General features: G+C 58.7%; 1 pseudogene; it reads left to right on the top strand.

The window, feature by feature from the left end:
- Positions 1-361: 361 nt before the first annotated feature.
- On the top strand, positions 362-9,457 carry LOC142452602 (putative GTP-binding protein 6; annotated as a pseudogene).
- Positions 9,458-11,266: the final 1,809 nt, after the last annotated feature.

The raw sequence follows: 11,266 nt of genomic DNA, 5'->3' as shown, positions 1-11,266 counted from the left end.
CCGCCTGGCGGCCCGGTGTGCGTCCCTGGCCCAGTCTGCCTTGTTGAGGGTTGTTTGTCTGCGCTGCGCGACGCTGCGCGCGGCGGAGGCGCGCGGGCCAGCTGGGCGCATCCCGTTTGTCCCTGCCTGCCGACTAAGAGGCGCGCGGGCGCGCCTGTCTCCCTGTCCCTGGGTCGGATCGGGTCGACCAGGGCGGCGGAGAGTGGCGAGGGAGAAGATAAGGAAAAAGTCGAGGGGCGGCCCCCGGAAGTGAGAGGTGGGTAGACCAGCAGCTGCCTAGAAGAGATCCTGTCATCCTCCTCGTCGCAGCTAGGGGGGATCACTGGGAGTCCCGTCAGGTCGACCCTAAGGCCACACGCGCATGCGCTATGGCGCACACGGTGGGACCGGCCACCGCTCCCTCCTACTCCCAGTCACTCTGAGAGCCTAGAGAAGGCCCTCCTGCGCGAAGTTTCTCTCTGTCTCTGTCTCTGTTTCTCTCTCAGCCAGCCAGCCAGCCAGCCATCACCTCTCTTCACAAAGGAAGAGGGTCTGCGTGGCGAGAGGAGGGTGGGAAGGGAGGGCGTATGTTTGAACCTTCAGCCCCTTATCCCCATATACACGATGGCAGGCAGTGAATAATAAAACCTAAGCGTGACAAACACAATGTGATGCTTCTGTCCGTTTGAAGGGATTGATCTGCTTCAAACAGAGGGCACCAGGGGTGGTGAGTTAGTAGGTTTGGGGCTGGCGGACTGGGTGGCAGAGGTTGTGGTGGTTCTGCTGCTGCTGTGGCTGCATGATTTCATTGACTAAAGCGTGGTTCAAGGCACTCCTGAAACTTGACCTGGTGGCCCTGGTACTGTACACACACACACACACACACACACACACACACACACACACACACCAACCACTCTCTTTCCTTCAGGGATTTGAAGTACCTGAAGACTAGACAGATTGCTCCTATTTCGCTGGTAACCCCATATGACAGTCACATCAGCCAGGCCCTACACATCTCTCTGTTCTCCGGGATTAGTGCAGTTCATTAATATAAACGGTTGTTTATGTATTAGCGTAAACAAATGAGCCTTTATTCTGGTGAGTGGTGTGGGCGTTACAGAATTCCTTGTGAACTTGAAGGATAGGGGTGGAGTCTACCTGTCAATCAAATCTCAGCCTGAAGGCGATTTCTTGTTGGTGTGGCCTCCTCATAGGGAGGGTCCCGGGAACTTCCCCTCATCTCTGCCTCCACCTTCTTGTTGATGAACCAGAAGACCTCCGGGAGCCCTGGAGATGTGTCCACCGCTATTGGGTCCACAAGATTCTACACTGGCTGACCTGTGATCTTCCTGCATTCTGCATCATTACATGTGGCTACATGAGTCTGAAGAGCTAATTATTTACTAGTATTGGACTTATGGACTTGATCTGGGCTGGGATGTATAAAACTCTCACACATATGAGTGTCACAGGACTTGTTTCTCTAGTCAACCGGGCCTAATGCAAATAGAGAAGCGAGTTTGAAGGGGAACATAGTTATTTTGTGGGGGCCGAGTTCGAAGCAGGGCTGGGGCACTCATGAAAGGGAAAGCTGACTCCACACTATGCACCAGTGGCGGGAAGCTCTTCCTGAGCTCCCACCTCGGGGCTCCCAGGCGTCCTGAAGGGAGGATGGGTTTCTGAGGCTTGCTGATATTCCAAGTTCATTCCGACTCAGTGGCCCCTGTTACAGAGAACTGCCTCACGGTGTGGCCTAGGCTTCCAATCGGATGGCGAGACTTGGTCTTGCGTACTTTGGACATGCTGTGGGGAGAGACCATCCCCTAGAGAAGGACATCCTGCTTGGTAAAGTGGAGGGGCAGGGAAAAGGAGGAAGGCCCTCAAGCAGATGGGCAGACAGGCGGCTACAGCCATGGACTCAAACTTAACGCTGGTGAGGAGAGTGCAGCCCCGCCGTGTTTTGTGCTTTTGTACATCAGGTTGCTCTGAGGCGAACCGGCTCGAGTATCTTGAGGAGAACAGACTGCCTGTCTTTTCTCCCACCTTGGCTTCAAACCGCTGGTTTTTCCGTTTACAGCGCTTAACCACGGTGCCACTAGGGCACTAGGAGGGACCAGGGTGGGTCCACAGCTCGTTTTGTGGTCAGGTGCCCTCGAGTCCCTTCCCACTCACAGAGACCCCACGTGACACTACAGAGTGTCTAAGGCTGGTGATCACCTGGTCTTGCTTCAGCGGGACTGTTAGCAGGCTTGAACAACTGACGGTCAGTCAGCGGGTGAGCACTTAACTGCTGCCCCGCCAGGAATCCCGAGAGGTCCCCCAGTCGGGAACCCCAAGCTGGGCTCCTAGGGAAGACGGCATAGACCGAGCCGCCAAGTCTAGATCAGGGCCGCCTGGCTGGGCTTCAGCTTCAGAGAACACGTGACCCGGTGCGGCCAATGGAGACTCCGCAGAAGCGACGCCCCTAGGGGCGGCGGTAGAAGCGAATTATGAGCCTCTGGGCTGCCCTCCACGGTGGGCTCTGGCTCTCTTGTGAGACTCACGGCTGCCCCGCCCGCCCCAGGTTCCGGGCGGGGGGCCACGGGGGCGGAGGACGATTCCCACGTGCGGCGTGCGGGAGCCCCGGGAGAAGAGCCAGAAGACTCGGAAGGAGAGGAGAAGGGGGACGAGGAAGAGGCGCTGGCTGCCAGCCGGCGCCCAGCGCGCATGCCCGCTCCACCCGGACAGCTAGTGGGTCCCGAGGAAGCCGACACGGACCGGAGGGGACAGGGCGAGTTCCCGGGGGCGGGCCTAATGCTCAGGGCCGGGCCTCCGACGTTAGACTTCTCAGGGTTAGGAGGCGGGGAGGGGTTGCCTCAGAATGTCCTGGGCTTGGAGGGTCGGGGTTTCTGGGCGTGGCAACAAGAGGGGTGGGGCCCTCGGGGTTCCCCCCCCCCGCCCCGTATTTTCCTCGGGCCGCAGCAGAGTGGCCGGTGGCTGACTCGGTCTCTGGTGCACACGCTGGACTGCTGGTCGGTGGTGGAGAGCCTGGTGGTGCCAACGAAGCCGCCCGACAGCCAGCTGGTCTTTGGTCGAGGCAACTTGGAGCAGCTGACAGGAGCGTATTGGGGGTTGGCGGCGCAGACCCCTCTTCCCCAACCTGCCCGCCCATCCAACGCCCCGGTCCACCCCACAGCTGGCAAGCCCTTCCAATATTGGCATAGGCTGCAGCCTGGTCACTGCAGAAGCCCAGGGCTTTTAGCCCTGAACCTCAGACGTGGAGGTGGGACCTGCTGCCATGCATCGGCTGCCCCTGGGCATGCGCCCCCTTGGCACCTGTTGCCCCACTCGCCATGCTGGGTACAGGGCCCCTGCTGTCATCAGACACTTGGATCCCTTGATCAAGGTACCTGCGGCATAGCCCCCCACCCCAGACCCCGTCAGACAGACTGCCAATAATCTGCCTGACCTGACAGGGCTGTGGGGGTCACACACCTGCAAGGAGACCCCAGACTCCCCCTCTGTCCACTGTGTGGCTGTCCTGTGCACCCCTGAGGCACCCCACTGTCCTCAGAATGACTTCTAGGGCAGGTGTGTGAGGGCTCCAGACTCCTGTGACGTCCTCTACCATTAGAGGAGCTCCGCGGATCCCCAGAAGTTATGTCTGTCTTCCTGAATGTGGAGAGGATGCCTCCTGGCAAAAGGAACTCACACACCCGGGCGAGCACCTACAGCTACCAGGTGTGACCATTGACACAGGTGGGGGTCAGAGCCTGCAGCAGGACGATCAAGTTGGGGACAAACAGAGGGATAGCCCCACTTTATCCATGGCCACCTGCCCAGGTATGGTCAGCCTGTGCATCACCTACTCAGGTGTGTACACCTTCCCAGGTGTGATCTGCCTGTGCATCACCTACTCAGGTGTGTATGCCTGCCCAGGTGTGCAGGTGCATTCTCTGCCTAGGTTTGCATCGACCAGGTTTGCCGCTTGCTCAGTTGTGTATCATGTTCCAGGGTTGTTCCCTCCTCAGATGTGTACTTGGCCCAGTGTTCATGTCCTCAACCATGCCCCCCTGCACAGGTGTGCTGAACACCCAGCTGCACATCTGCCCAGGTGGTTGCCACATGCTCAGGTTTGTTCGGTGCCCAGCTGAGCCGTCAGATGCTCCCCTCTTGGCCCTTGCAGAAGGAGCTGGAGGCGGCCTGGGGCTTGCAGGTGTTTGACTGCTTCACCATTGTGTTGTACATCCTCAGCTGCTACGCCTGCCCCAGGGAGACCTGGCTGCAGCTGGCCCTGGCTGAGATCTCCCTGCTTAAGTAGACTCTGAAATCCTCCTGCTTAGGTAGATTCTGGGATTCCCCCTGCACAGGTAGACTGGAATTCCCCCCTGCACAGTAGACTCTGGGATACCCCTGCTCAGGTAGACTCTTGTTAGAGGAAACCAGCTTCTGACAACCAAAGGGTCAGTAGGCCCAGTTGTACGGTTATAACATAGGAAGATTACAGTAAAGTCAAAGAGAATAGGAATGATAAGGGAGAGATTAAATGTAGGAGTCAGATACATTCTATGGTAGCATGCTCACCTCAACCCCTCTTGGTGATCCATGTGGAAGTGGGAGAGAAGCGAAGCTGTCTTTACTATCTTGGGATATTTACAGGTAGCCCAAAGACATGCATATTCAATCATACATACTGTCACAAGGTGGATGGCATCAACCGTCAGGTCCCTGAGCTCACAGGTGAGGAAACCTCAGACCTGCATTGGGGGAAGGTGCGAGTGGGGCTGGTTGACAGGGCGGGAAGAGGTAGCAACAGGGTGTCTACTACTCTAGGGACCTAAAATCAACCCTGTGCTCACTTTAAGGCAGCATAGCTCGTCGGGGGAATCACTGGGAACGATATTTAAAGTAGGATGGTGTACTTGGACTTAGCTCTGACTCACCAAGGTGCAGGCTTTCCTACCAGGGAATGCTAGCTTTCCAGATGCCCTCTGTTAACAATTAGGGAATATAGTCCTCGCCATATATCTCTCAGTGTTAGTTTCCCAAAGACTCTGAGATCCCCCTGCTCAGGTGTGTGCTGGCAGCCTTTGTCACCTCCCATCCTGACACAGCACAGACAGCAGAGGATCATGGACTCTAGAGGACAGTGTGGCTGTGATGAGTCATGGACAGTGGGGCAGTGGTGTATCATGGACAGCAGAAGACAGTGTTGGGCAGCGGTAAGCCCTAGGGTGGACCTCTGACCCTCACTGCTGAGCACCCTGTGGGTGCTGGTGGCAGATTCCGGGCCTGGTGCCCTCGTCTGTGGTGCATCTCAAGGAGGCTGCCAAGCAGATGCCATCGCAGTGTCAGCAGGGGGGTCACGGGGGCAGCATGTGACGGGTGGGGAGGGGACGACCCACTTCTGCAGCCAACATGCTCTCCTATTTCTGCACCAGGTCCAACCCGAAGGAGGACCCATCCCCCCTAGACCGACAGGGTGAGGGCTCTCACTATATCATGACCTCAGGTGTGTGTGCTCATGGCCTGCCCTTTGGGAGTCGGGGAGGGGGACCTTGCGAGACGCCTAGGAGGGTGGGTGTGCAGGTGACTCGGGGTTCCTGTGGCATGTTCACACCTCAGGGCTCGTGCGTCCAGAGGGACACAGCAAGGGGATAGAAATCCAAGGCTTGAGGTAACAACATTGTTTCCCAGATCTGGTGACCCGGAGTTTGAGGTCCATGTGTGGGCAGGGCTGGGCTCCCTCAGGAGGCTTCCAGGGGAGGGTCCTTCCGCGTGGTCTCTCCCAGCTCCTTGGGGCCCTGGACATTCCTGAGCTTGTGTCCGCATCTCTCCAACCTGTGCCTCCGTCTCTATGTGGCCATCTCCCCTCTGTGTCCCACCTCCTCTGTTAGAAGGACACCACTCCTGTAGGATATGGGCACCCCTGCTCCAGGGTGAGCTCAGGACACTGTTGTGATGTGAACTTGGTGGCACAGAACATGCCCTGGATGGTTCCCCCCACCCCCGCCCTGGGATGACGTGGTCCATAGCTTCCATGTTCTCAGCTCTCATGCAGGCTCAGGGTCCCATTCTCATCCCCACCCTGGGATTACATCATGCACACAGGCACAGATGCCACGCTCACCCCACCCTCCGCCGGGTGCTGCAGGGGAGACGTTCCTGCAAGTGCAGCAGCATCTGCTGAAGGACAGGAAGGCACAGATCAAGGAGGCGCTGCAGGACCTCGCCACCAAACGGATATTGCTGCGCCAGCAACTGCAGGGCCGCGAGCTCCCCACGGTCGCCGTCATGGGGTACACAAACTGTAGTGAGAAACTAGGGCATGAGGAGGGCTGCCCAGATGGCAGGGGTTGATATGGGGGAATAAAGACTGAGGGGTCGACATGGGCACACAGACTGTGATGAGGGAATGTGGGTACACAGACGGTAATGAGGAGGTGATGTGAGCGAGCACACAGACTGTGATCTCAAGGTGATGTGAGCACACAGACTGTGATCTCGAGGTGACGTGGGCACACAGATTGTGGTGAGGAGGGGATGTGGACACACAGTGGTGAGGAGAGGACATGGGCATACAGACTGTGATAACGAAGGGATATGAGCACACAGACTAGTGATGAGGTGATGTGGGCACACAGACTGTGATGAGTGGACGTGGGCACAGAGACTGATGAGTGAACATGGGCACACAGACTGTGAGGTGATGTGGGCACAGACTGTGATGAGTGGACATGGGCACACAGACTGATGAGGTGATGTGGGCACAGAGACTGATGAGGTGATGTGGGCACACAGACCGATGAGAGGATGTGGGCACAGAGTGTGATGAGGGGACGTGGGCATAGAGACTAATGAGTGGACGTGGGCACAGAGACTTGTGATGAGGGGATGTGGGTACACACTGATGAGGGGACATGGGCGCACAGACTGATGAGGGGCATCGGCATGGGCGCACAGACTGAAGAGGGGATGTGGACACAGACTGTGATGAGAGGACATGGGCACACAGACAGTGATGAGGAGGAGACGTGGGCACACAGACTGGTGAGGAGTGACCTGTGGTCCACAGCGACTGTGGTCAGTGGTCGGGATGGGCCATCCCCACCGTGGTGCTTCCTCAGGCCTTGGTGGGTTAGTGCTAGGACCATTCACTTCCTGAAGCGCCCGTGGGAACCATTCCCCGACAGGGCACCTCACAAGCAGTCCCTGTCCACCCATCAGTCAAGTGCCCCTGCTTCGGTGGGGCGTCCCGACTGAGACGGACTGGGAAGCAAGGCTGGCCACTGAGTGCACACATCAGCCCCTGACCATCCCATGGGCCTTAGCCAACTGTTTGACCTGGCCCGGGACAGTGTAGGCTGGGGGCCTGTCGGTGGGGTGATGTCACCCTGGGCTGGGCCGGCCTCCCCCGTGAAAGCAATTGCCACACCGGGTACGTGGGCTGCCTGTGGCACCAGGAGGCCTCCACGCCCGTCAACTACCATGAATCTCCTCAGTAGCCAGTGGGTACAACGGGTCACTGTGGACCCCTCACCACCATGTCAGTGCTTCAAACCACCAACCTCTCTGAAGGAGCTGTGCCGTCTGCTCCCGTGAAGACTGACAGTCTCGGGAACTCACAGGGCGGTTCTACCCTGACCCTCGGGGTCACAGTTGTAACGGACTTGCTGCCCATGGGGGTTTTGTTCCTGTGTCCATTTCAGGAGGGTCCCTGGTGGTGGTGTGAGATCAGCGCAGGGCTGCCTACTACAGGGGCGGCCATTCAAACCCACCAACCTTTTCTCCAGAGGAAGATGCTTCTGTGAACAGTGACAGGTTTAGAAACCCTGTATAGTATCAGTCTGTGTGGGCCTAGCCCCATGGGCAGGGTTAGAGGTTTGCATGGGGCTAGTCTAGGTCACACTGGCTCTGTGGACAGGGTTAGAATTCTGCATGGAGTCAGTCTGGGCCACACTGGCTCTGTGGACAGGGTTAGAGACCTGCATGGGGTTAGTCTGGGTTACTCGGGCTCTGTGGACAGGGTTAGAGGCCTGCATTGGGTCAGTCTGGGTCACACCTGCTCTGTAGACAGGGTTAGAGGCCTGGATGTGGTCAATCTGGGTCACACTGGCTCGGTGGACAGGGTTAGAGGCCTGTATGGGGTCAGTCTGGGTCACACTGGCTCTGTGGACGGGGTTAGAGGCCTGTATGGGGTCAGTCTGGGTTACTCTGGCTCTGTGGACAGGGTTAGAACCCTGCCTGGGTCACTCTGACTCCATGGACATGGTTAGAGGCCTGCATTGGGTCAAACTGACTCTGGACAGGGTTAGAATCCTGCATGGGTCATTCTGAGTCACACTGGCTCTGTGGACAGGGTTAGAGGCCTGCATGGGGTTAATCTGGATCACACTGGGGTTAATCTGGATCATACTGGCCCTGTGGACAGGGTTAGAGGCCTGCATCTAGTCAGTCTGGGTCACTCTGGCTCTGTGTACAGGGTTAGAACCCTGCATGGGATCAGTCTGGGTCTGACAGACCCTGTGGACAGGGTGAGAATCCTGCATGGGATCAGTCTGGGTCTGACACTGTGGACAGGGTTAGAGGCGTGCATGAGATCACTGTAGATTGGACGAACCCTGTGAGCAGGTTGGTTATTGGTTCGCAGATACCACAGTGACTTCGACCTCGCTGGGGTCTTTTGGGAGCAAGTTCCAACTACAAAAGCCAAACCCTTTTGTCGCCACAGCACCAGTGCTGGCTCACAGCAGCCTGTACCCTCTAGGCCAGGGAAGATTTGTGAGGACGAACCGAGGCACGAGGACAAACAGAAAAAGTTAAGAGGCTGTCCCAGCTCTTTATTAGAAAAGAAGCTCCCGGACGAGGTTCCGTGGTCTAGCAGGTAGCCCAGGGAAGTCGCGCACAGCGAGGAGAGTGGTGGGTTTTTCAAGGAGAGACCGAGGAGGCTCCCTATGGGAAGGCGTTGGGGCCGCAGTTGCCTGGATTTTCCACTGCTGGCATGTTCTCCTTGAATCTCATTGTCCAGCCATTGCCGGTGGGGAGGAAAGACGGTTACTCTTGGAGCCCAAGAATGGTCTGCCAGCTTCGCTTCCAGGGACGTGCAGGGAGAAGGGCTGAGGCCCTGACAACTGCCCGTGTGGGGTATCCCAGGCTCATCTTCAACAGCCCACTGCACCAGCGGAGACGGGGGCTAGCTTCTTGGGCTAAGCTCTGCACATGTGACCTCTGCCCTCTCGCTCCTTCTCCAGTGAAAACCAGCCTGATCCAGGCCTTGACGGGAGACGCAGCCACACAGCCTTGGGACCAGCTGTTTGCCACCCTGGACACGATGGCCTACCAGGGCTCCCTGCCCTCGCGCCTGACCGTGCTGTACGTGGACACCATCGGCTTCCCCTCCCAGCTGCCCAATGAGCTTGTCGCCTCCTTCACTGCCACCCTGGTGGATGTGGCTTGTGAACTGAGAACAGCCCTTTGGAGACCGGCCATGCAGTGAGAGGGGGCTCAGCCGGGATTCCCAGAGGAGTACCCAGGCACCATTTGGGGCAGAGACTGGGCGCAAGGGGGCCCACCTGCGACAGCAAAGACGGGCACCAGGTGACCCACCTGGGGCAGAGAGGCCCGGCACCAGGGGGCCAACGAGGGACAGAACCTGGGAACCATGGGGCCCACCTGGGACAGCGAACCTGGGCACCATGGAGCCGACTTGGGGTATAGAGGCTGGGAACCAGGGGCCCACTTGGGATCCTGAAACACCAGGCACCCTGTTCCCACCTGGGACAGAGAGGCTAGGTACTAGGGGATTCACCTAGGACAGAGGCTAGGCACCAAGGGGCCCACCTGGGGTCCAGAGAAGCTAGGCACCTAGTGTCCACCAGGGACAGAGAGGCTGGGCACTCAGGGATTCACCTAGGAAAGAAGCCGGGCACCAGTGGGTCTGCCTGGAAAAGAAAGGCCAATCACCAGGGAACCTACCTGGAAGAGAGAGGTTGGGCACCAGGGGGCCCACCTGGGATCCAGAGAAGCCAGGCACCTAATGTCTACCTGGGACAGAGGGGCTGGGCACTGTGGGGTTCACCTTGGGCAGAGAACTTGGGCACCAGGGGGCCAATCTGGGGTAGAGTGTCCGGGTACCAGGGCGCCACTAGGGATCCTGAGACGCCAGGCAACCTGTGTCAACCTGGGACAGAGAGGTTGGGCACTAGCAGGTTCACCTAGGACACAGAGGCCGAGAGGCCAGGCACCAGGAAGCCTACCTGGGGAAGAGAGGCCAGGCACCAGGGGGCCCAGCTGGGATCCAGAGAAGGCAGGCACCCAGTGTCCACCTGGGATAGAGGCTGGGCACCAGGGCACCCACCTGGGGCAGAGAGGCCGGGCACAACGGGGCCTACCTGGTCATACCACTGGGACACCTGGGGGCTGACTTGAGGCAGAGAGGCCTGGCACCAGGGTGCACACTTGGCATCCAGAGAAACCAGGCACCCAGTGCCCACCTGGAAATGAGAGGCTGGGCACTACAGGATTTTCCTGGGGCAGAGAGACTGAGCACCAGTGGGCCCACCTGGGGCAGAGAGGCCGGGAACCAGGAGGGCCCAACTGGGAAAGAGAACCTGGGCACCAGGAAGCCCACCTGGGACAGAGAGGCCAGGCACCAGGTGGCCTCCCTAGGGCAGAGAGGCCGGGCACCAGTGGGCCCACCTGGGGTAGAGAGGTTGGGCACCAGGGTGCCCACCTGGGATCCAGAGAAGCCAGGTACCCAGTGTCCACCTGGGACAGAGGCTGGGTACCAGAGACTCTATCTGCGACAGAGAGGCTAGGCACTAGGGGGTTCACCTAGGACAGAGTCTGGGCATCAGGGGGCCCAGCTGGGATTCAGACAGGCCAGGTAACCAGTGTCCAACCTGGACAGAGTCTGGGCACCAGGGAACCCACCTCAGGGAGAGGGCTGGACACTAGGAAGCTCACCTGGGAAAGAGGGGCTGGGCACCAGGGAGCTCACCTGGGACATACCTCCGGGGCACCATGAGGCCCACCTGGGCTCCAGAGAAGCCAAGCACCCAGGAAGGGTCCAGTGTGGTAGCCCAGTTGGTGACCCATTGGCCACCCACTCGCTGCGAAGTCAGCAGTTTGAACCCACCAGCCGCCCGTGGGAGAAAGCAGACTGCTCCCCTGAAGAGCAACAAACTAGGAGACCCACAGGGGCAGCTCCGCCCTGCCCGGCAGGGTAGCTGTGGGTCTGCATCCACTCGGTGACAGTAACGACTTCTCTGTCTGTCCCTCCGTCCATCCCTCTCCTGAGCGATGG

This window comes from Tenrec ecaudatus, chromosome 7 (assembly GCF_050624435.1).
Source record: "Tenrec ecaudatus isolate mTenEca1 chromosome 7, mTenEca1.hap1, whole genome shotgun sequence".
Taxonomy (NCBI): domain Eukaryota; kingdom Metazoa; phylum Chordata; class Mammalia; order Afrosoricida; family Tenrecidae; genus Tenrec; species Tenrec ecaudatus.
This window is presented reverse-complemented; position numbering and strand designations above follow the sequence as displayed.